The 21,875-nt window shown below is 37.0% G+C and overlaps 1 long non-coding RNA gene across 1 annotated transcript; it reads left to right on the forward strand.

Annotated features, from left to right (window-relative positions):
* Window positions 1–14,311: 14,311 nt before the first annotated feature.
* LOC125469811 lies at window positions 14,312–20,208 on the forward strand. Its single transcript, XR_007252081.1, has 5 exons — window positions 14,312–14,386; window positions 19,370–19,644; window positions 19,763–19,779; window positions 19,934–19,990; window positions 20,127–20,208. It is a non-coding gene; the product is annotated as an uncharacterized LOC125469811 (long non-coding RNA).
* Window positions 20,209–21,875: the final 1,667 nt, after the last annotated feature.

Genomic DNA, 21,875 nt, shown 5'->3' on the forward strand with positions numbered 1-21,875 from the left:
GAAATAAAGGGTAGGATTCGAGAAAAACTTGTGTGGAGCTCAACGAACCACTGGACAATGTCTAATGGCACTACGACTCAATCAAAATATGACACGTAATAAGATTTATCTATGATTTCTTAGTTACAATTTACCTTTTAAAGCTTTCAAAAGTACATAAAAAGAAAATCTATTATACCACTAGTACAAAAACATACTTGTGCGATGGAGCAAATTGCGTTGCGCAAAGTATGTGTTGCGCAACGGTGACAACAAAACGTCACGCAAAGGCATTTTGTGCAATGGAACTTCACGTGACGAAGACCACCGTCACGCAAAACAGCTTCACTCGACGAAGCTGTTGGGAAAAAAGTGGTAAAAGTCTTGATTTGGCGCCAAAATCTTGTGTGACGCACATGCCCTATTGCATAAACATCCTTTGCGTGACAAAGGTGTGCATTCATCGCGCAAAGCTATTTTGCGTGACGAATGCACACCTTCGTCGCACAAAGTCAACGACTTTGTGGAATAATATAAGATTTTGTGGTATCCACTTGTGTAAATATTTTAAATTGACAATCGAATTAGTTCATTGTATTCATATAGGATCAAGGAGTGTAGATGTAAAAAATCATCAAAATCATAGTTAAAATAATTGTTAAATCATGATTTTTCGTTTATAATCATTGAAAAGTTTTATCTCATTACTTGATCTCTGAATATTTTTTTTTTGCGATTTTTGGCGTATGCGATCTCGAAACATATATAAACAAGTTTGATTGTTGGATCGTTGGAACCAATTTCGCAGAATGTGTATCCCATCAGAACAAAAGATTCACTAACACTTGGAGTTTATTTATACTTTCATTATGTATAAGATTTTGTGGTATCCACTAGTGCAAATATTTTAAATTGAAGATCGTGTTCATTCATTGTATTCATATAGGGTCAAGGAGTGTTGCTGTAAAAATTCATCAAAATCGGAGTTAAAATAATAGTTAAATCATGATTTTTTGTTTATAACTGTCGAAAAGTTTTGTGTGACAACCCATCCCTAATTTTAAGCTTTATAAATTGTAAATTAGTGATTTTACGAAAATGCCCTTAAAGCAAAGATTTTGACTTACGTTGACCATCGGTGAGAGAGACGTAGAACTTATTCTTTTAGCATATCCTTGTAGTACTCATTACTACAAACACATAGGTGAAAGCCGTTTGCGAGTCCGGATTATAAAGTTATGGACGTTTGAAATTGGTTATTTAAAGTTTAGTTATAAATTAATTCAAACTCCCACCATGCGGGAATGGTAACCAATCAGTTTTAAGGAAACAAACTAGTGACCAATCAGAAAATTGAGGAAAGAAGTCAACCAATTAGGAGAGGAGAGAGAGAAGCCTCAACTCTTCCTTCCCGCGAACGTGCACACCAAACCCGACGGTGATTCGGGTTGTTTCCTACCAAATTCCACCATTTTTAGGTGATTTGCATCCGTCCTCCACCTGCAACTTCTTCCTTAACCTCTCATCTTCCATCTCCACCAAAAATCAAGGGTTTTTGAGGCCTAAACCATGAAGAACTCCACCGAAGCACCAGAGGTGCTTGACGTCGATTTTGTCGTTCCGACGAGTTCCACCACCCATCACCACCCTTAATCAACTCCCCTTGGACCTAGGAGTAAGACCCAACCACCAGTGACAGGGGCGTTGGAACACCGAAGAAGTCGAATCCACCAACACCCATTATAAGGTTTCCGATGGGTTTGTGGCGATTTGAGGTTTTTTCCAGTCAAATTGGATTTGGCCACAGGTATAAAACTTTCTCTACTCATTGAGATCTTCATGCCTGTAAAATTTGAGAATTTTTAGAAATAGTTGATTTTTCTGGCGAGTCGGGGCGGCCGACAGCCATGTGCGGTGGCACGTGGGCCGAGGCATCCCTTGACCTTCGTAGGCTAAATTTGATACCTCAATTCCCTATGCAAATTCTGATTGATGAAATCTCATCGTTTGAACATAGTTTTGATAGAGACCGCCACTTGATCCTTATATGAATCGACGATCCAACCGTTGGGTCGTCACCAAACCTTAATTCATTATAGTACTTAATATTTGAGGACCATATGAACTAATGAATCGGGAATCCGATGTATGGATCTTCCCAAATTGGATTTGTAAGTTCGTAAAATAAAACATTGACTGCCACTTGAATTTACAATTGGAGGATATCCAACCATTGGATTGTAATGAAACTTTAGTATAATGTTTTAGAAGCATAATGTGGATCCTTGGAAGTTACAGATTGGAAATTTGAGGTGCAAATCTTCTAGATTGAGTTACAGAGGGTTATGGACCCTGATGCGAGATTTATACGCACACAAATTAAACCCTCTTTTTGTCAATTTGTAGTATAAGTGTAAGTAGGGATCGTTCTGGACCGGGGATTAGGAGGGATTGTTAATCACTTGGATTTGACTCAAAAATGTAAAAACACAATATAAAACACTATACTAGACTCAAAGAATTCAAAAATACTTTAAAACATAAACTAAACAGATTCTAAGCATTAAAGAACAAGAAAGTAAAGGGGGGTTTAGGACTTGACAAAAATTGAAATAACGAAACAAGTTAATAAACTAGACAGAATGTAAATATGAATATGATGAAAGTATGGATGAATGGATGCTAGCCAAGGGGTTCATCTCCACACATGTTACACTTGCATAATAAAATGATTTCCAATTGCATTTCAATAAATCATTAATTCTCAACACTCCAAGTTAATTAGATCCGCTTAAATTAACCTTCAAATCTTCCTAACGTTATTGAATTGGATGATTGCATACGACAACCCAAAACATTCCCCACAAGTCCCCTACATGATTGCATAATAGAGATACAAGCAAGAATCATTACGCTCTATGAAGATTATAAGTTTTGACGAGACATTCGTTACTATGGAATACGCATGAAACTTATGCCAAGAATTCGTTTAACGCGAATGTTTATAAGCAACCTCCACTACTTGTGAATATAAGTTCATAACGATTAGGTGAAATTCACTTATATTCTAGCGTCAAATTCATGCATGAAAATTAAGTGTGCACTCTCAATAAACATACATAAATAGGTTATCAATAAAACAGTTAAACAAATTGAATTCACAACTTATGAAACGTAATTAGAAGTAATCAAATCAAAATGCAAGCATAAACATATATTTCGAATCACCCCCTAGCTAAAGGGGGGTTTAGTTCCTCATACAAAACAAAGAGAATTGAAATTAAACATTGAAATCAAAGAAACGCCTAAACATTCCAACAACTCAAACTTGAATTGTATGAACGTTTAGGCTCTCTTCTCTTCCTCTTTATTGTAGCATAAGGTCTAGGGATAATTGGTTTGGGGTATGGAAGTGTGGAATGGAAGAGGAGTGGTGGAGAAGTGGAAGGGGAATGGAAAAATGGTGTTTGGATTATAAGGGGAGAGATGGGAAGCTCACGGCTAGGGAAGGTTAAATGTGTTTGTAATGTGTTGTGTATGAAATGAGATGTTCATGAATGAATGAATGCAAGGGTATTTATAGGAGTAGTGGAGGGAACATATGGCTATGTCATTTGTAGGTGAAGTAGGTGGATGTTGTAGGTGAAGTAGGTGGATGTTGTAGGTGAAGTGGATGTTGTAGGTGAAGTAGGTGGATGTTGTAGGTGAAGTGGGTGGATGTTGTAGGTGAAGTAGGTGGATGTTGTAGGTGAAGTAGGTGGATGTTGTAGGTGAAGTGGATGTTGTAGGTGAAGTGGGTGGATGTTGTAGGTGAAGTGGGTGGATGTTGTAGGTGAAGTGATAAGTGATAAGTGATATGATATGTGGTTATGATATGATAAGTGGTTAAGTGGTGATGATAAGTGATAAGTGATTAAGTGATATGATATGTGGTGATGATAAGTGATAAGTGCATGTGGGTTAACTAATGAAGGAAATGCATGTGCAATGACAATGTGTTAGAATGGATGTGTGTTATGCATGGCATGATTGGGATTAGGAAAGGTTTAAATGTCCTAAAACTAAAGAGAACAAGGTTCCAACACTTTGGCTCCAATTAGGTCTTCAATTTCGTCCAACACTTTGGCTTCAAGCATAAGCTATCCGTCCTTCGCCCAAAAGTGCTCCAAAAGTCTCCAAAATGCATCTTTTTGCTCCTTTAGCCCTTTGGACCTACAAACACACGAAAATAGCTTAAAGTACTAAAATAACTAAAGAAACATAACGTAAATGTACAAGAACAAGCCATTTAAGTCGCATAAATATGCTCCTATCAAATACCCCCACACTTAGCTTTTGCTAGTCCTCGAGCAAAACAGAAAAACAAAACAAAAAGAACAAAACACAACCTACACCTTCCAACAATCGTATCAGGGACTTCCAATGCACATGACAAGTTAAAAATCATTATTCTCACAGATTTGAGCCATCTTTACACTTAAGTACATTCTTAATCATAGTCACCACATACTAGTTCACAATTAAGCAATTAAAACACATTTCAAATGTAGTAACATGCCTTTAGAGAATTCCCTCAATTTCTTACTAGATGTACTCTCGTTTTTCACACAGATTTTCTGACTACACACCCTACACTAGGTATATGTGAGAAGATTGATGTAAACATGTAGACGAACACTCACATATGTTATAATAAGGAAAGCATTTTCTGGAGTTAATAAGCATGTTTAGATATGATCTCATGAATGGAATGCTACTACTTAGACGTGAGAACCAGTGACACCATAAGCTCATACCAAGTTCAAACTCCACAATTGAAATACATAACACTCAATATAGAAGTCAAAGGGTAGTAACGGGGCTAGGGTATTGGCTAACAATGAAAGGTGAAGGATAAACAAACATTCTTAAAGCAATAGTGAGCAAAGTATTGAATTAGGCACTTAGAATTCCCTTAAGAACGCAGAAGTCAACTTTGAACACCCAAGGGAAAATCACACAAAACTTAGGGCCATATTCAACTTTTTGGACCCTTTCTTCAACCATCAACGCTCGTGAGTTCATTCTTACTTATTTTCACTCCTTTTTTTTTTTTTTTTTTTTTTTTTTTTTTCTTTTCTTCTTTTTCTTTTGAATCTCAAAACATACATATAAACGTAAGAACAAACTTTTACTCCCCCACACTCATTTTCTTGCATAATGTAACTCAAAAGGAATTCATTTAAGTCATGCTCACTAAACTTTAAGAACAAGGGTATAGGAAAGTCCTACTCTAAGCTAGGTAAGGGGTGATGTGGGTAAACAAGGAATAAAGGCAAAACGAGGCTCAACGGGGTTAAAACTTACAACATATACGAAGTATGGGAAGTAAGGCTATTTGGCCATGGTGGTGGTCACTACACAACTTCTTCTTGAATATGTGTTATGCAAATCAATAACATGCTTTGAATGAAATGGGCATGAGTTCTAGCATTTGGAACTATATGATGAAACGCCTTCTAAGTAGTAACCAAGCAAAGAATAATGAGATCATGCAACGACTTTAGAAAACAAGAAATCACAGATTATACTCTCCAAAGAACGTTATAGGCTCAAGTCTCTCAGGGTTGTAGCGTTTGTTTGAGTTCCTTCCTTCAAGCATGTTACAAAAACGAATTTTTTTCTTTTATGATTGCATGTGAAGTCATACATTATAACCATAACCAAGCATATACCAAGAGTAAATCAAACTTTTCTCTATGTTTATAACTCTTCCTAACCGTCATGCAATTATAAACCAAATCCTTATCATTGTGTTGGAAGGTACCCTAAGACACAAACACACAAAAACGACTCTTAAAACAACTCTTTTTGGGTTTTTCAAAACAATTTTTCAAATTTTTATGGGATTTTCGAATTATAAAACAAAACACACTAAAACACTCTAAAACAACTTAAAAACACCTTAAAACAGCAAGGAACAACATTTGAAGTTATGGGTGATAAAATCCCACGAATTTAAATTAACAACATTAGTTACCCCCCCCACACTTAAATCAAACATTGTCCTCAATGTTTTAAGCATAGATTCACACAAAACATAAGTAAACACACAAAAAGCAATTTAAACATACTAAACATGGCAGAATGTAATTAACAAAGAGAAGAGTTTAGGGACGCAAATCTGGTTATGGAGTGTAAATTCCATCTTCTCCTTGGTAATTGCATTGAGGCTTTGATCATAGTGACTCCACAGGCTTACTCTTGAACTGGTTTCCGCCCATCATTGATTTTCCTTTGTGCTACTCTTGATCTGGGCAGCAGGATGGTTCTTTTGGTTTCCCCCGAAGGTCTGAGCTTCCTCCTGTTATCTGTTTCTTTGTTCAATCTTTGCAGGAGTGGTCCCTTCTCTGGAAGTGTAACAACCGTTGAAGATGACTACTCGAGAGCAACGCTAGGTAAGCAATCAGGAATAGATTCCAGGCAGTTGGCTCCAGATCGGAAGACTGACTCCAAGTGCCGGCTGATTGCTTCTTTTACTTTGCCATGCAAGTAAGAACAAGGACAAAGAAAAAGACAGGGAAATAGCATGATATGAGATACTTTTGCTTTTGACCTTGATGATATGAGATACCTTTGCTTTGAAGAAGCGGTGAATGAATCAGCACATGCTTCAATCCGCCGTTTCCTCCTGGGTCATATGTACTCCAGGCATCTGGTATCATCTTTGGGGAAGAAGAAAGAATTGAGTATTTTGAAAGGCTTTGCTGGGAGTGCGCCCTCAGAGGTGAGGGAGAGTTGGGCATTTTCTTCAGGTTTGCCCTGCCATAAAAGACGAAGGTCGACATATATAGAGATAATATCAAGTGGTGGTACTTTTTACCCTTGTCGACAAACGTTTTGATCCCGCAAATCCGGCTCTTTGAAATAGTGGCGCCTCTTCGATCTTTGAATACGCCTCTTCGATTTCTGAGCAGGCGCCCCTTCGATTTCTGAACGACGCCCCTTCGCTTTCTGAACGACACGTGGTAGTGCAGATGCGGCTCATTTTGACAAAGCTGCACGCGTCTTCTGAAAAGCAGAGAAAGCGTCGCCGAACTTTGCGCTTGTCGGCTAAAGATGTGTAGATGTGATGATGGCCTCCACGTGTTTTCAGCTTTGTCAGAAATCTTTTGACAAAGTTGAACGCGTTTTCTGAAAAGCCGAGGGAGCGTCGCCTAAATTACGCTGGAAAACCCGGCTCTTTGAATCGGTGGACGCGTCGTCTTGGCTTTTTATAGAGCTATCAATCACCCCAACACACACACTCTGAAGATTTCCCATTCCTGAAACTCGACTCCGGCCCTTTGTGAAATTTTAACTCCATCCACCCCTTCTCTTTGAACACTTTTGAAAAAAATGGCAAACTCATCGAACCTTAGCTTAGATTTGAGTCTCAGCAGCGATCCGGTTGCGCCCCGTCAAGGTAATGTATGGCGCCCTTCTTTTTTATCTTCTAACGGTCCTCTTTCAGGTGAAGACTCTGTGATGCAGGACGCCACAACAGCTACAATAGTAGCTAAAAACCTCCTCACTCCAAAAGATAGTAGGCTGCTGTCAGGACGGTCCGATGAGTTGGCCGTTCAAGAGTCCCTCGCACTTAGTGTTCAGTGTGCGAGTTCTGTGTCCAACATGGGCCAACGCCTGCTTGCTCGGTCCCGCCAAGTGGAATCGTTGATGGCAGAGGTGGAAAGACTTAAGCAAGAGATCCAGCAACTTAAGTACGAGAATAGAAGTTTGCATGTGCTTGCAAATAACTATTCGTCGGGGATGAAGAGGAAGCTTGATGAGCTGCAAGAATCTGAGGGTCGAATTCACAGTGACCGTCAAAGGCTTGCGTCTTATCTCCAGAGGCACCTTTTTCCTGGGTCATCCAGCGCTTGGCCAAGTATTGAGGCCTGGAATGCTCTAGCTCCGATGCCTCCCGCTCCGATGGCTTCCGCTCCGATGCCTCCCGCTTCTATGCCTCCCGCTTCTATGCCTTCCGCTTCTGCGCCTCGTAGTGGGGCTTCACGCAAACAACCTTTGTGAAGCTCCACCTTTCTCCATGTTTAGTATCTTTCTTTCTCTTTTTTTTTTTTTTTTTTTTTTTTTTTTTTTTTTTTTTAACATAAATAAAATCAAACATTATGGAATTGGTCCTTGAATGGAAGGTGATACTTGAAGTGAACCGGCTTTGGTTTGAATTCTAATGTAGGTGCCTGATTCATAAAAAACAACAAGTTAGTATAAAATGTAATGGAATTTGAAAAAAATGACTTACTTGTTTTGTCTGACAAGAACTCAATGACAAACACCACTCCTTTGAAAGTTTCAGGGATATTGGACTTGGCCAGATTGCATGTGATGGTTATGACTTGTCCAATGTCATCAAATTCAACTTCTTTGGGCATTGTTGTCTCAAGTATATCCCCTTTGATGAATTCATGAAATTCCCTACTTTGCACCTTTGGAAGGTCTTCCAAGATGTCTTTTTCACTTTCTTCTTCCTTGGAATTCATGAACCTGCAAGGAATAGGGATATTAGGTGGAATGGGGTTAGAACTAATTGGAACAACCTTACTTGAATTAGATGGCGTAGGAGCAATAAGTGCTTCCGGCAAAGGTGCTTCAAATCCTCCCTTCGGATTTACAATGGTTGAACTAGGGAGTTTGCCTTGGTCGCAAAATTGTCCTACGAACTCCGCTATCTGCCCAATTTGCTTTTCCAAGTGATCCAACCTTTTGTCTTCTTGTCGATCCTCATTGTCTTGATTTTGTGAGCCCTGCACCAAACAAATTAATTCGTTAAGCTTTTGATTATAATCTATTGACGAACTTAAATTTGGTTGGGCATATTGAATATGAGGTTGTGGTGGCTGCCAATATCCTCCTTGTTGAGCATTTTGAGGTTCCCACCACATAGAGTTTGAATGATCACTCCAATCCGAATTGTAAGTATTGGAAAACACGTTATTCCTTGATTGAAGATTAGATATATCAACTCTTTGCATTTGGGACCTTTCCATGAGCTGTGACAAAAGAGAAGCGTTATCAAGTGCCATGTTGTTCTTAACAAACAAAACACAAATAAAAACTAAATCTAAAAGACAATACAGAAACAAATAATCCAAGGGATTAGCAAATTTTCTAATCCCCGGCAACGGCGCCAAAATTTGATGCGAGATTTATACGCACACAAATTAAACCCTCTTTTTGTCAATTTGTAGTATAAGTGTAAGTAGGGATCGTTCTGGACCGGGGATTAGGAGGGATTGTTAATCACTTGGATTTGACTCAAAAATGTAAAAACACAATATAAAACACTATACTAGACTCAAAGAATTCAAAAATACTTTAAAACATAAACTAAACAGATTCTAAGCATTAAAGAACAAGAAAGTAAAGGGGGGTTTAGGACTTGACAAAAATTGAAATAACGAAACAAGTTAATAAACTAGACAGAATGTAAATATGAATATGATGAAAGTATGGATGAATGGATGCTAGCCAAGGGGTTCATCTCCACACATGTTACACTTGCATAATAAAATGATTTCCAATTGCATTTCAATAAATCATTAATTCTCAACACTCCAAGTTAATTAGATCCGCTTAAATTAACCTTCAAATCTTCCTAACGTTATTGAATTGGATGATTGCATACGACAACCCAAAACATTCCCCACAAGTCCCCTACATGATTGCATAATAGAGATACAAGCAAGAATCATTACGCTCTATGAAGATTATAAGTTTTGACGAGACATTCGTTACTATGGAATACGCATGAAACTTATGCCAAGAATTCGTTTAACGCGAATGTTTATAAGCAACCTCCACTACTTGTGAATATAAGTTCATAACGATTAGGTGAAATTCACTTATATTCTAGCGTCAAATTCATGCATGAAAATTAAGTGTGCACTCTCAATAAACATACATAAATAGGTTATCAATAAAACAGTTAAACAAATTGAATTCACAACTTATGAAACGTAATTAGAAGTAATCAAATCAAAATGCAAGCATAAACATATATTTCGAATCACCCCCTAGCTAAAGGGGGTTTAGTTCCTCATACAAAACAAAGAGAATTGAAATTAAACATTGAAATCAAAGAAACGCCTAAACATTCCAACAACTCAAACTTGAATTGTATGAACGTTTAGGCTCTCTTCTCTTCCTCTTTATTGTAGCATAAGGTCTAGGGATAATTGGTTTGGGGTATGGAAGTGTGGAATGGAAGAGGAGTGGTGGAGAAGTGGAAGGGGAATGGAAAAATGGTGTTTGGATTATAAGGGGAGAGATGGGAAGCTCACGGCTAGGGAAGGTTAAATGTGTTTGTAATGTGTTGTGTATGAAATGAGATGTTCATGAATGAATGAATGCAAGGGTATTTATAGGAGTAGTGGAGGGAACATATGGCTATGTCATTTGTAGGTGAAGTAGGTGGATGTTGTAGGTGAAGTAGGTGGATGTTGTAGGTGAAGTGGATGTTGTAGGTGAAGTAGGTGGATGTTGTAGGTGAAGTGGGTGGATGTTGTAGGTGAAGTAGGTGGATGTTGTAGGTGAAGTAGGTGGATGTTGTAGGTGAAGTGGATGTTGTAGGTGAAGTGGGTGGATGTTGTAGGTGAAGTGGGTGGATGTTGTAGGTGAAGTGATAAGTGATAAGTGATATGATATGTGGTTATGATATGATAAGTGGTTAAGTGGTGATGATAAGTGATAAGTGATTAAGTGATATGATATGTGGTGATGATAAGTGATAAGTGCATGTGGGTTAACTAATGAAGGAAATGCATGTGCAATGACAATGTGTTAGAATGGATGTGTGTTATGCATGGCATGATTGGGATTAGGAAAGGTTTAAATGTCCTAAAACTAAAGAGAACAAGGTTCCAACACTTTGGCTCCAATTAGGTCTTCAATTTCGTCCAACACTTTGGCTTCAAGCATAAGCTATCCGTCCTTCGCCCAAAAGTGCTCCAAAAGTCTCCAAAATGCATCTTTTTGCTCCTTTAGCCCTTTGGACCTACAAACACACGAAAATAGCTTAAAGTACTAAAATAACTAAAGAAACATAACGTAAATGTACAAGAACAAGCCATTTAAGTCGCATAAATATGCTCCTATCAGACCCTACCATCGATCTTTGATCGACGGTTGATTTTTGGTCAATAGGTCTTAAATTATTCTAGAACGTCCTTGGAGATGTGTTTTATGTAAGTTATGTGTTCTGTCAATAAGAATTCTGAGACGTGATTTGATAATTGTTCTAAGCGCCGATCGTTTGAGACACCTCGATATTAGTGCTAGGGAGTTGTAGCGCGGACTCCAGGTGAGTGGATCTTTTCCTTTTTATAGTGTGTGTGTGTAACTTAATATTTTCCACAAGTTCTTTTGAATTGATTTATGCGTATCATACCATGATTAAATAATGTTATAAGAAATGTTGCACTTTGGTGAGATGCTAAAATAATCCTATGGAATGCGCAGGTAAGTTCAGGTAAGTTTATTATGCTGATTTCAATCATTGAATCATTATGGCATGCATATATTCATGTAGTGCTCATCATTGCTGCACCCTGGTGTTAGTAAAAGCGACTCCGACTTGTAGGTGACCCGCACATAGCGCTAGCCTTCATTTGATCGTAGCATTAGAGCATATATTATTACACCTAACCTATCGTACAGGTCACATTAGGTGACTTCGACTCGTCTGCTAGCATAGATTAATGAGCCATAGGTGCAGTCGTACATGTCACATTCGGTGACTTCGACTTGCATGCGAGTATATATTGTTGAGCTTATAATTATATTCATATTGTCGTTGAGATATTCTGATGTGGCATACTTTTGGTTTTACTATCAGCATGCATTTGACTTCATACTTATACGTAGTATGATTTTCTGAAAATTGTACATGTTTTACGACGAGGGGTTATAACGTTTTTAAAGGTTTTCACTAAAACTTTATTTTCAGGCCCCACTCATCCTTGTTTTTCGCCCCTCCAAGTTCTAGTAGCAGAGTTTTCGTATTGACGAGGATTATTGGCAAATCTTGGTTTAGATGATTACCATCGATGGTATAATTCTCACCCTATTTTACTGTACTGCATTTATACTCTGTCATCACGTGTGAATTGGGTTCATTCCCGCTCATAGTGCACTCTTGTATTTAGGCACTTCTAGGTTTAAATTTATTCACATTTTCCACATCACTACACTTTATGCTTCGTCACCTTCCAGGTGTCGGCCAACACAGTTCGATTCAAAGTCCTAGTTAACATTCCGGGTTGGGGTGTGTCATTTTGTCCTGTTACTTGATCTTTGAATGTTTATTTTTTTACGATTTTTGGCGTTTGCGATCCCGAATTATATACAAACATGTTTGACGGTTGGATCGTTTAAACTAGTTTTGTAGAATGTGTATCTCATCAAGTTCAATGGTATATATAAGTAGCTTTAAATTTATTTATTTTGTATGTATAACAATTAAGAAATTGAATGGTATGTATATTTATTAAGTAGCTCTAAATTTATTATTATAGTTCGGAACGGATTTTTGTTAGAAAAATATATTATTGTGGGTCTTATGTAAAAAAAATTGAATTTGAAGGGAGTAAAATCACATTTTCAGTAAATTTTATAATATATTTTTTTAAAAATATAACTTGCGCAACGCCACGATGGGGTTGTTGCGCAAAATAGCTTTGTGCGACGTAGGTGCACCTTTATCGCGCTTACATCGCGCAAAGTCAACAACTTTGTGGCATAACATAAGATTTTATGGTATTCACTTGTGTAAATATTTTAAATTGATGATCGAATTTGTTCATTATATTCATATAGGATCAAGGAGTGTAGCTGTAAAAAATCATCAAAATCAGAATTAAAATAACCGTTAAATTGTGAATTTTCTTTTATAACCATCAAAAAGTTTTGTCCCGTTACTTGATCTTTGAATTTTTTTTTTTTTTTGCGATTTTTGGCGTATGCGATCTCGAAGCATATATAAATAAGTTTGAAGGTTGAATCGTTGAAATTAGTTTCGTAAGATGCATATCCCATCAAAACGATAGATTCACCAACACTTATAGTTTATTTATACTTTCATTAAGTATAACATAAGATTTTCTGGTATTCATTCATTGTATTCATATAGGGTTAAGGAGTGTAGCTGTCAAAAATCATCAAAATTGAAGTTAAAATAACCATTAAATCATGGTTTTTCGTTTGTAACCGTCGAAAAGTTTTGTCCCGTTTCTTTATATCTGAATGTTTGTTTTTTGCGATTTTTGGCATATGCGATCTCGAAGCATATACAAACAAGTTTGACGGTTGGATCATTGAAATTAGTTTCGTAGGATGCATATCCCATCAAAACAATAGATTCACTAACACTTGAGAGTTTATTTATACTTTCATTAAGTACAACATAAGATTTTGTGGTATCCACTAGTGTAAATATTTTAAATTGAAGATCGAATTCATTCATTGTATTCATATAGGGTCAAGGGGTGTAGCTGTAAAAAATCATAAAATCATAGTTAAAATAATTGTTAAATTGTGATTTTTCGTTTATAATCATCGAAAAGTTTTGTTCCTTTACTTGATCTCTGAATGTTTGTTTTTTTGCGATTTTTGGCGTATGCGATCTTGAAGCATATATGAACAAGTTTGATAGTTGGATCGTTGAAATTAGTTTCGTAGGATGCGTATCCCATCAAAACGAGAGATTCACTGACACTTAGAGTTTATTTATACTTTCATTAAATATAACATAAGATTTTGTGGTATCCACTAGTGTAAATATTTTAAATTAAAGATCGAATTCATTCATTGTATTCATATAGGATCAAGGAGTGTAGCTATAAAAAATAATCAAAATCGGAGTTAAAATAACCGTTAAATTGTGATTTTTCATTTATAACCGTAGAAAAGTTTTGTCCTGTTACTTGATATCTGAATGTTTGTTTTTTACGATTTTTTGCGTATGCAATCTTGAAGCATATACAAACAAGTTTGACGGTTGGATCGTTGAAATTAGTTTCGTACAATTCGTATCCCATCAAGTTCAATGGTGTGTGTATATATTTATTTATTTATTAAGTAGATTTAAATTTATTTATTTTGTACGTATAGCACTTAAGAAATTGAATGGCATGTATATTTATTAAGTAGCTTTAAATTTATTATTGTAGTTTGGGTCGGGGTTTTGTTAGAAAAATATATTATTGTGGGTTTTATGTTACAAAAAATTGAGTTTGAAGGGAGTAAAGTCAATTTTTAATAAATTTTATAATAATTTTTATTTAAAAAAAAAAAACCTTGGAAGAACGTACCTCAGAGGTACAAGCTCATTGGGACTACTTTGCTTGCCTTTGTCATCTGCAACATGGATAAGGTAGTTATGTGGCTCTGCTGGCTTTGCTTTTATTTCTCGCTTAGGCATTCATTGAACAAGTTATGGGCTTGAAATTTTCAGCTTAAACTTTGATGCATTTGTTGTAGGAGGAAGAGGGATAGAGAAATGTAAGAGAGCATAGGGGTTTTTAAAACTTGAAAAGACTTCTAATTTCTGATTTCTTTTTTCCCACACAAAACTCATTACACTGCATGGCTTTTATAGCCACTACAATACATCATCATTTATTTAGGTAATTATAAGGTTCTTGAACATTGAAACATCTAGAGAAATCATGATTAACTCCAGAAATTCCAAACATCACAACTCTAGAACTTCTATCCTTTCTTATCCCTGATTTATGACTCTTCCTTGTAACTAAAATTTGGGTTAGCCTTCCAACATTGCCTCCCTTAAACCAAATTTTCTTTTGATTCCTAGTCTTGCAACATCTCGCTTGAACACTTGTCCACCAAGCAGTTTTGTGAACAAGTCTGCCATCTGTTCATCTGTTTTGCAATACTTTAGATGTATAATTCCCTCACTAACAAGCTCCCTTAGGAAATGAATGCGGATGCGGATGTGCTTTGTTCTTCCATGTAGAACAGGATCTTTTGAGACTGAAATTGTTGAGCTATTGTCACAGAACAAAGTGGTTGGACCCTTTTGTTTATGCATCAGACTCTCCAAAATGCCAAGTAGCCAAACTATATGACATCCTGCAAAAGAGGCAGCTATGTACTCCGCTTCCGTTGTAGAGAAGGCAACTATCGATTGCTTCCTCGAACTCCATGAAATCACGCCACTTCCCAGACTAAAGACATAACCTGAAGTGCTTTTGCAATCATCAATACTTCCAACTAAATCACTGTCAGTATAGCCAATAAATTTCACTGGAACATTTGCTTCATAAAAAATGCCATAATCAAAGGTTCCTTTGATGTATCGCAAAATTCTTTTTGTAGCTTCCCAATGATTTGAATGTGGCTTTTCCATAAACTTGCTCACCAGACTTACTGCATACATGATGTCTGGTCTTGTGGCCGTTAAGTACATCAAATTACCCACCAAACTGTGAAACTTGGTGGAATCAATAGGTCTCCCTTCACCATCTTTGCTTAGCTTTAGGCCTGTAATGCATGGTGTCACTACTGGGTTTGCATTCTCCATCCCAAATTTCTTCAAAACTTTTTTTGCATAACTCTCTTGAGAAATGAAAATGCCTTTCTTAGATTGAGAAACTTCAATACCAAGAAAGTGATGTAGCTTGCCCAAATCTGTCATCTCAAATTCTTCCATCATAGAGAGCTTAAAACTATTCAATAACTCCAAATCATTTCCGGTAAAGATAAGATCATCCACATAAAGACTTACAACCATGAAACTTCCTTGTGAGGTGCTTTTGACATAAAGGGTATGTTCATACGGACACTTCTGAAAACCATGCTTCTCGAAGTATGAATTAATATGGCTGTACCATGCACATGGTGATTGCTTGAGCCCATATAACGCCTTTTTAAGCTTGTAAACTTTATTTTCCTCTCTTTTCTTCACATATCTAGGTAGCTGCTCCAAATAAACTTCTTCTTGAAGGATACCATTCAAGAACGCAGACTTTACATCCATTTGAAAAATTTCCCAATTGTTTTGTGCCGCAAGTGAGATGATCAATCGAATAATATCAAGTATGGAAACAGGAGCAAAAATTTCAGTATAATCTTCACCTTCTTTTTGCTTATAACCCTTTGCAACGAGTCTCGCCTTGTACTTGTTAATGGACCCATCTGCATTTTTCTTTGTCTTATATACCCATTTAACACCAATAAGATTCTTGTGTGTTGGCAGATTTGTGAGCTCCCAAGTCCCATTCTTCTCAATAGCCTTTATTTCTTCATCCATGGCTTGCTTCCATTTTTCTTCCTCACATGCTTCATTAAATGAAATTGGATCATCTCCAGCAAAGAAGGCAAAGAATATAGTATTATCCTCCAAATCTACTTGCTCTGAGGAGTCATAAAGATCTCGTATACTTCTAAACTTTCTTGGAGGCGAGTTGTCATCACTTGATGTAGCTCTTGGAGATTGAGGAGCAATTTCTGATTGATAAGTATCATCTTCTTCTTGCAAAATAGGCAGCTTTGCTGGACCATTTTCATCTTCAAAGAAAGCATTTTCATCAAAGTGGACATCACGGCTGATCAAGAACTTTTTGGTCTTCGGATTGTACAGCTTGTAGGCCTTGCTCCTTTCATTATATCCAATGAAAATGCACTTTTTTGCCTTATTGTCGAGCTTGTTTCTCAACTCCTTTGGAACATGGAAATAGGCAACACAACCGAAAATCTTCAAATGTTGCACTCTCGACTTCACTCTATACCATGCTTCATGAGGTGTGCAATCCTTTAAACTCTTTGTTGGTGATCTGTTGATTAAATATGCAGCACAGGAAACAGCTTTTGCCTAAAGTTCTTATTGCAATCTTTTCTTCTTGAGCATGCATCTCATTATCTCCATGATTGTTCGGTTCTTTCTTTCGCTCACGCCATTTTGTTGCGATGTATATCGGGCTGTCAACTGGTGCTTTATTCCATGATCTTTGTAATATTTTTGAAATTCATTGGAGAGATACTCTCCACCACGATCTGTCCTCAAACTTTTGATTTGAAAGCCTACAAACTTTTCAACTTCGGCCTTAAAATCTTTAAAGGCTTGAAATGCTTCAGATTTTTCTTTAAGGAAGTAGACCCAAACTTTTCTTGAGAAATCATCAATAAATGTAATGAAATATAGATTACCTCCAAAAGATGCTACTGGCAGTGGATTACACAAGTCAGAATGAATAAGTTTCAACGGCTTCTTTGCTCGCCATGAAGACTCTGGAGGAAATGAACTTTTATGTTGCTTACCAAATTGACAATCTTCACAAACGCCATCCACTGGATCAATTTGAGGCAGCCCATGTACCATTCTTTTGTTTGACAACAACTTCAAACTTCCATAATTTAAATGGCCATATCTATCATGCCATAACTTAGAGACTTCTTTTTCAGCACTCACAAAGCTAGATAGTTTTGTTGTCTGGAGCTTCAAAGGAAACAAGTTATTTGCAGCAAGTCCAACCTTGGCAACAAATTTATCCTCCCTTTTGAGAACACAAAAATCACCACCACGGAGGCGAATATCATAACCCTTCCTCAACAGATGGCCCATACTCAATAAAGTACTCTTCAAACCAGGAACATAATATACTTCAGAAACCTTCTCAATTGTTCTAGATTTTGATTTGAAAGACACTTCACCAATTCCCTCAATTTTATAGGCTTTATCACCACCAATTCTCACTTGACCACGATCAAACTTATAGAGGGCAGAAAAAAGGTTTTTGTTACCTGTCATATGCTTGCTAGCTCCACTATCTAAATACCACACATCATTCATTTGATCTCCATGACATGCAAGCAATAAAGTTTCTTTATAATCACCATCTCCAGAGTTGGTTTGATGCATATAGCCTGCTCCATATTGTTTTTCATCATCTGCCTTTTTGAACCGACATTCTCTGATCTTGTGCCCAGGTTTGTTGCAGTAGTAGCATTTTGGAGTGCCACGTCCTCTTCCTCTTTGAAAAACACGTCCTCTTCCTTGGTACGAATTGAAATCTCTTTCACCTTCATTATTGGAGATGCTTGATGAGCCTCGTTCATTGCCATAAGAATTAGTGCCTCTGCCATTCAAATTTCTTCCTCTACCTCGTCCACCTCTTCCACGTCCAAAGCTTTGATTAGGGCTCGAAGCTTGATTGCCATTGCTGCCTGTAGTTGCAACTTGAGACTTGAGTGCTTGATCTGGTTGAGTAGCAGGAGGATTCCTCAAATTAATTTTGATCTCATGTGCCTCCAATTTTCCTTGTACCTCTTCCATAGAAAAAGTTGAAATATCATTTGACTCTTCGATGGCAGCCACAATATAATCGAATTTCGCCGGTAAGCTATGAAGAATTTTCTCAACAATTCTTGCATCTTTGAGAATCTCCCCATTTGAAGCCATTTGATTAACGATTGAGGTAACTCTGATAAAGTGGTCTTTGATTGTCTCATCTTCTTTCATCTCCAACTTTTCAAATTCTTTCCTTAAAGATTGCAGACGAACCTTCTTTACCTTCTCCTTACCTCTGTAGGCATTCTCGATCATATCCCATGCTTGCTTTGCATTCTCGGCTTTCGCAACTCTTTCATATACTTGCATCTCAATGGTTTGATAGATGTGGAAGAGTGCCTTGCTGTCCTTCTTTCGGTTTTCCCTCAAAGTATTCATCTGCACTTGAGTTAACGCAGCCTCGTTATCCGTCTCTTCGTAGCCCACTTCAACAATATTCCATAGCTCCAAAGCCTTCAACAACACCTTCATATTGTTGCTCCAGTAGTCGTAATTATCATCACCAAATCGAGGAATTAGTGAAGCCAAGTTGTGACCATTTGCATTTGCATTCGCCATATTGACAAAACTTCAACACGGCTCTGGTACCAATTTGTAGGAGGAAGAGGGATAGAGAAATGTAGGAGAGCGGAGAGGTTTTTAAAACTTGAAAAGACTTCTAATTTCTAATTTCTTTTTTCCCACACAAAACTCATTACACTACATGGCTTTTATAGCCACTACAATACATCATCATTTATTTAGGTAATTATAAGGTTCTTGAACATTGAAACATCTAGAGAAATCATGATTAACTCCAGAAATTCCAAACATCACAACTCTAGAACTTCTATCCTTTCTTATCCCTGATTTATGACTCTTCCTTGTGACTGAAATTTGGGTTAACTTTCCAACATTTGTGGTGAAAAGGAAAGAACTTTGATGCAAAAATGCAATTGGACGTAGATTTTGGATTGTGGGTTTACTCATTTTGGTTTTAAACGAATTAAGTTTGTTCCTTTTGCATGTGGGATTGATTAAGTTTGATTTTGGGTGCTTGATTGACAGGCGAACTTGAGCATTACTATAATTCCAATGTCTCACCAGTTTGGATGGAGTTCATCCGAGGCGGGATTGGTTCAATCATCGTTTTTTGGGGGGTATGCATTGAGTCAGTTGCCCGGAGGTTGGCTTGTTAAGATATTTAGTGGGAGATTTGTTTTTTAAAGCTCGTTTCAAGTTTTTATTATGTTATTTATTTATACTTAGAACTATGCAGTTCATCCGTGGCGGGATTGGTTCAATCCCCAAATGCTTGTTTATTGATCTTTTGGCCGAGACAGGTATGCATGCTCATCTATCATTTTCTTCTATGCAGAAAAGTTCTTGAGTTTGGAGTGCTAACTTGTTCTTTGGCTACGACACTTGTCCCTCTTGTTGCTGGATTTACACTTGATTTAGCTTTGTCAAGAATTTTGGTACGCTCATTTACAATATATTCTATTTACTACATACTCTTGTAAAGCAGTTCAGCTTTGTTTAGCCTTTTGTTTTTGTTCTTGATTTCCAACTTATTGTTGGTTTGAGTATCAAACCTACCTGTTACTGAGAGCTCTTTTCTTTGAAGTACAGGTAGGAATTGGAGAAGGCATTTCCCTATCTGCCGCAACAGACCTTATTGCCAAGCATGTATGACATTCTTACATTTAGTTTGGTCCATCATAGATTCATAGGTAGTGTTCATGAAGCATTGTTCAAATTCAGGTTGTCTAGTGGGTCTATTTCTTTGTGTTTGAGAATCCTAATAATCTTTTACCTGGTGCAGGACAATACCTTTGGAAGAGCGTTCCCGAGCTGTAGCATTTGTCTTTGGTGGTCTAAGTATAGGAAGTGTTGCATGGTATGTTGCAGGGGCTTTTGAAGATTTATTTAATTATTTATATTAAAAAATGAAAAGGGGAAAGTCGAATTTGAGATTCTGAATACAAATGATTAAATAAATCTTCAAAAGCCCCTGCAATAAATCTGATTTATCAGTTGACTAATAAATCAGAGGTCAATTTAGTATTAAGGGCCTGTTTCTTTGAGTAGCCAATGCCTTCCGGTCATTATCTTTTTTGCTAAGGAAAAACTGTTCGGTTTTAGAATCTTGAGATAGCTTCATAATACTCGATTCTTTTATTTCATGATTATTACCACTTGACAAGGCACCATTATTGTTTGTGCCTATCATTTCTCTCGCATTGTTCTTCACTACATGGTCTCTTTCTAATGCAACTAGTACCATTTTGCTGACGTCTAAGCAATCACAATTGTTGTCACAGTTAGCTGATCACTACCATTTTCAAAGACGCATATACCATTCTATCATTGTATATTCCTCTTTCATGCATGAAAAATTTTTGTCACAGTGCATGCCAGTAAAGTTGACTCTATTTGTACAAAGCGTACTTCACAAGAAAAATTGTACTTGTTCTTGATAATGATTTGTCAGTGCTTCGAGGCATGGATAGTGTGGTAACTATAACAGATGCTGTTGGCAAGATCATCATTTCAAGCATATGTTTGTGCCTTATTTTTCACGTACCAAATTTCTTGCATAGTGATGATTCTTTTAATTCTCTTGGAAATACTTGATAGGGTCCCAATCAACAGATGTGAAATCAAGGAATTGGCCATTGAGGTGCTCTGACCAATGTAGAGTGAGGAGGTTTTTAACACGTGCCAATGTTTAACTAACAAAGAAAAGAATGCAAGATAAAAGTTGTTACAGTTCCAGTTTATAGTTTGTAACTCCTTGCATGAGTTTTCTGCCCTGATATTGTAAAGTTCCAGTATCTTCGGGTGCTTTACCCATTGGTTTTGCTATTGTTTTAACTTTTACATATTATCTACAGCCTTGCTGTGTATCCATTTGTATGCTATATTGCAAGAATTATGCACGACTTTACTAGGCTTATTGTTGAGATTGTCAAAAATTTTGTTGCACTTTGATGTGTTTAAAAATTAAAACAATATCATGTTCCTTTGTGTTGATGGCATATCTGTATATGTAGGTTTAATGAATTTGGTGTTGATGGTAGCCCTGCTGCAAAGGACTTGGCTCCCAAGTTTAATGTGTTCAAGAAAAATTTGTATGCTAAACTAGGGGTTACAATACCAGAGATAGACGTAAGTCTCTTTATTTCTTTCTCTGCAGTTTCTCCCTTGGATTCTATGGTCATGTTAGTGGGTCGTTTACCAAAAGCGAAAATGGACATGGTCATGGAGTTAAACCCCAATTCTTTTGAATTAGGTTGTAATTCTGGTTGATATATAAGCAGTTGATTTGTTGTTGATTTCTTATTTTGATTTTTCTCTTAGCAGACAGTCTTGTTAATGTTCATGACAACAATTTGTTCCACATGTGTTGAAATTTTAAAACAGGCTGCATTATTTTCGGTGATTAGATTGTGGTAAATATTCCCTTCCAAGTATATTTCTCTTCATTTTTCTTGTGTATTAACCTTAGGTTCCTCAATCTGAGCATACCTGGTCTTCTTATTAGATTTAGGATAACCTATTTGTATCTTGG

This window comes from the organism of the source record quoted next, unplaced genomic scaffold (assembly GCF_019419815.1).
Source record: "Pyrus x bretschneideri cultivar Hongxiangsu unplaced genomic scaffold, Pyrus_bretschneideri_v1 Contig46, whole genome shotgun sequence".
NCBI classification, from domain to species: Eukaryota; Viridiplantae; Streptophyta; class Magnoliopsida; order Rosales; family Rosaceae; genus Pyrus; species Pyrus x bretschneideri.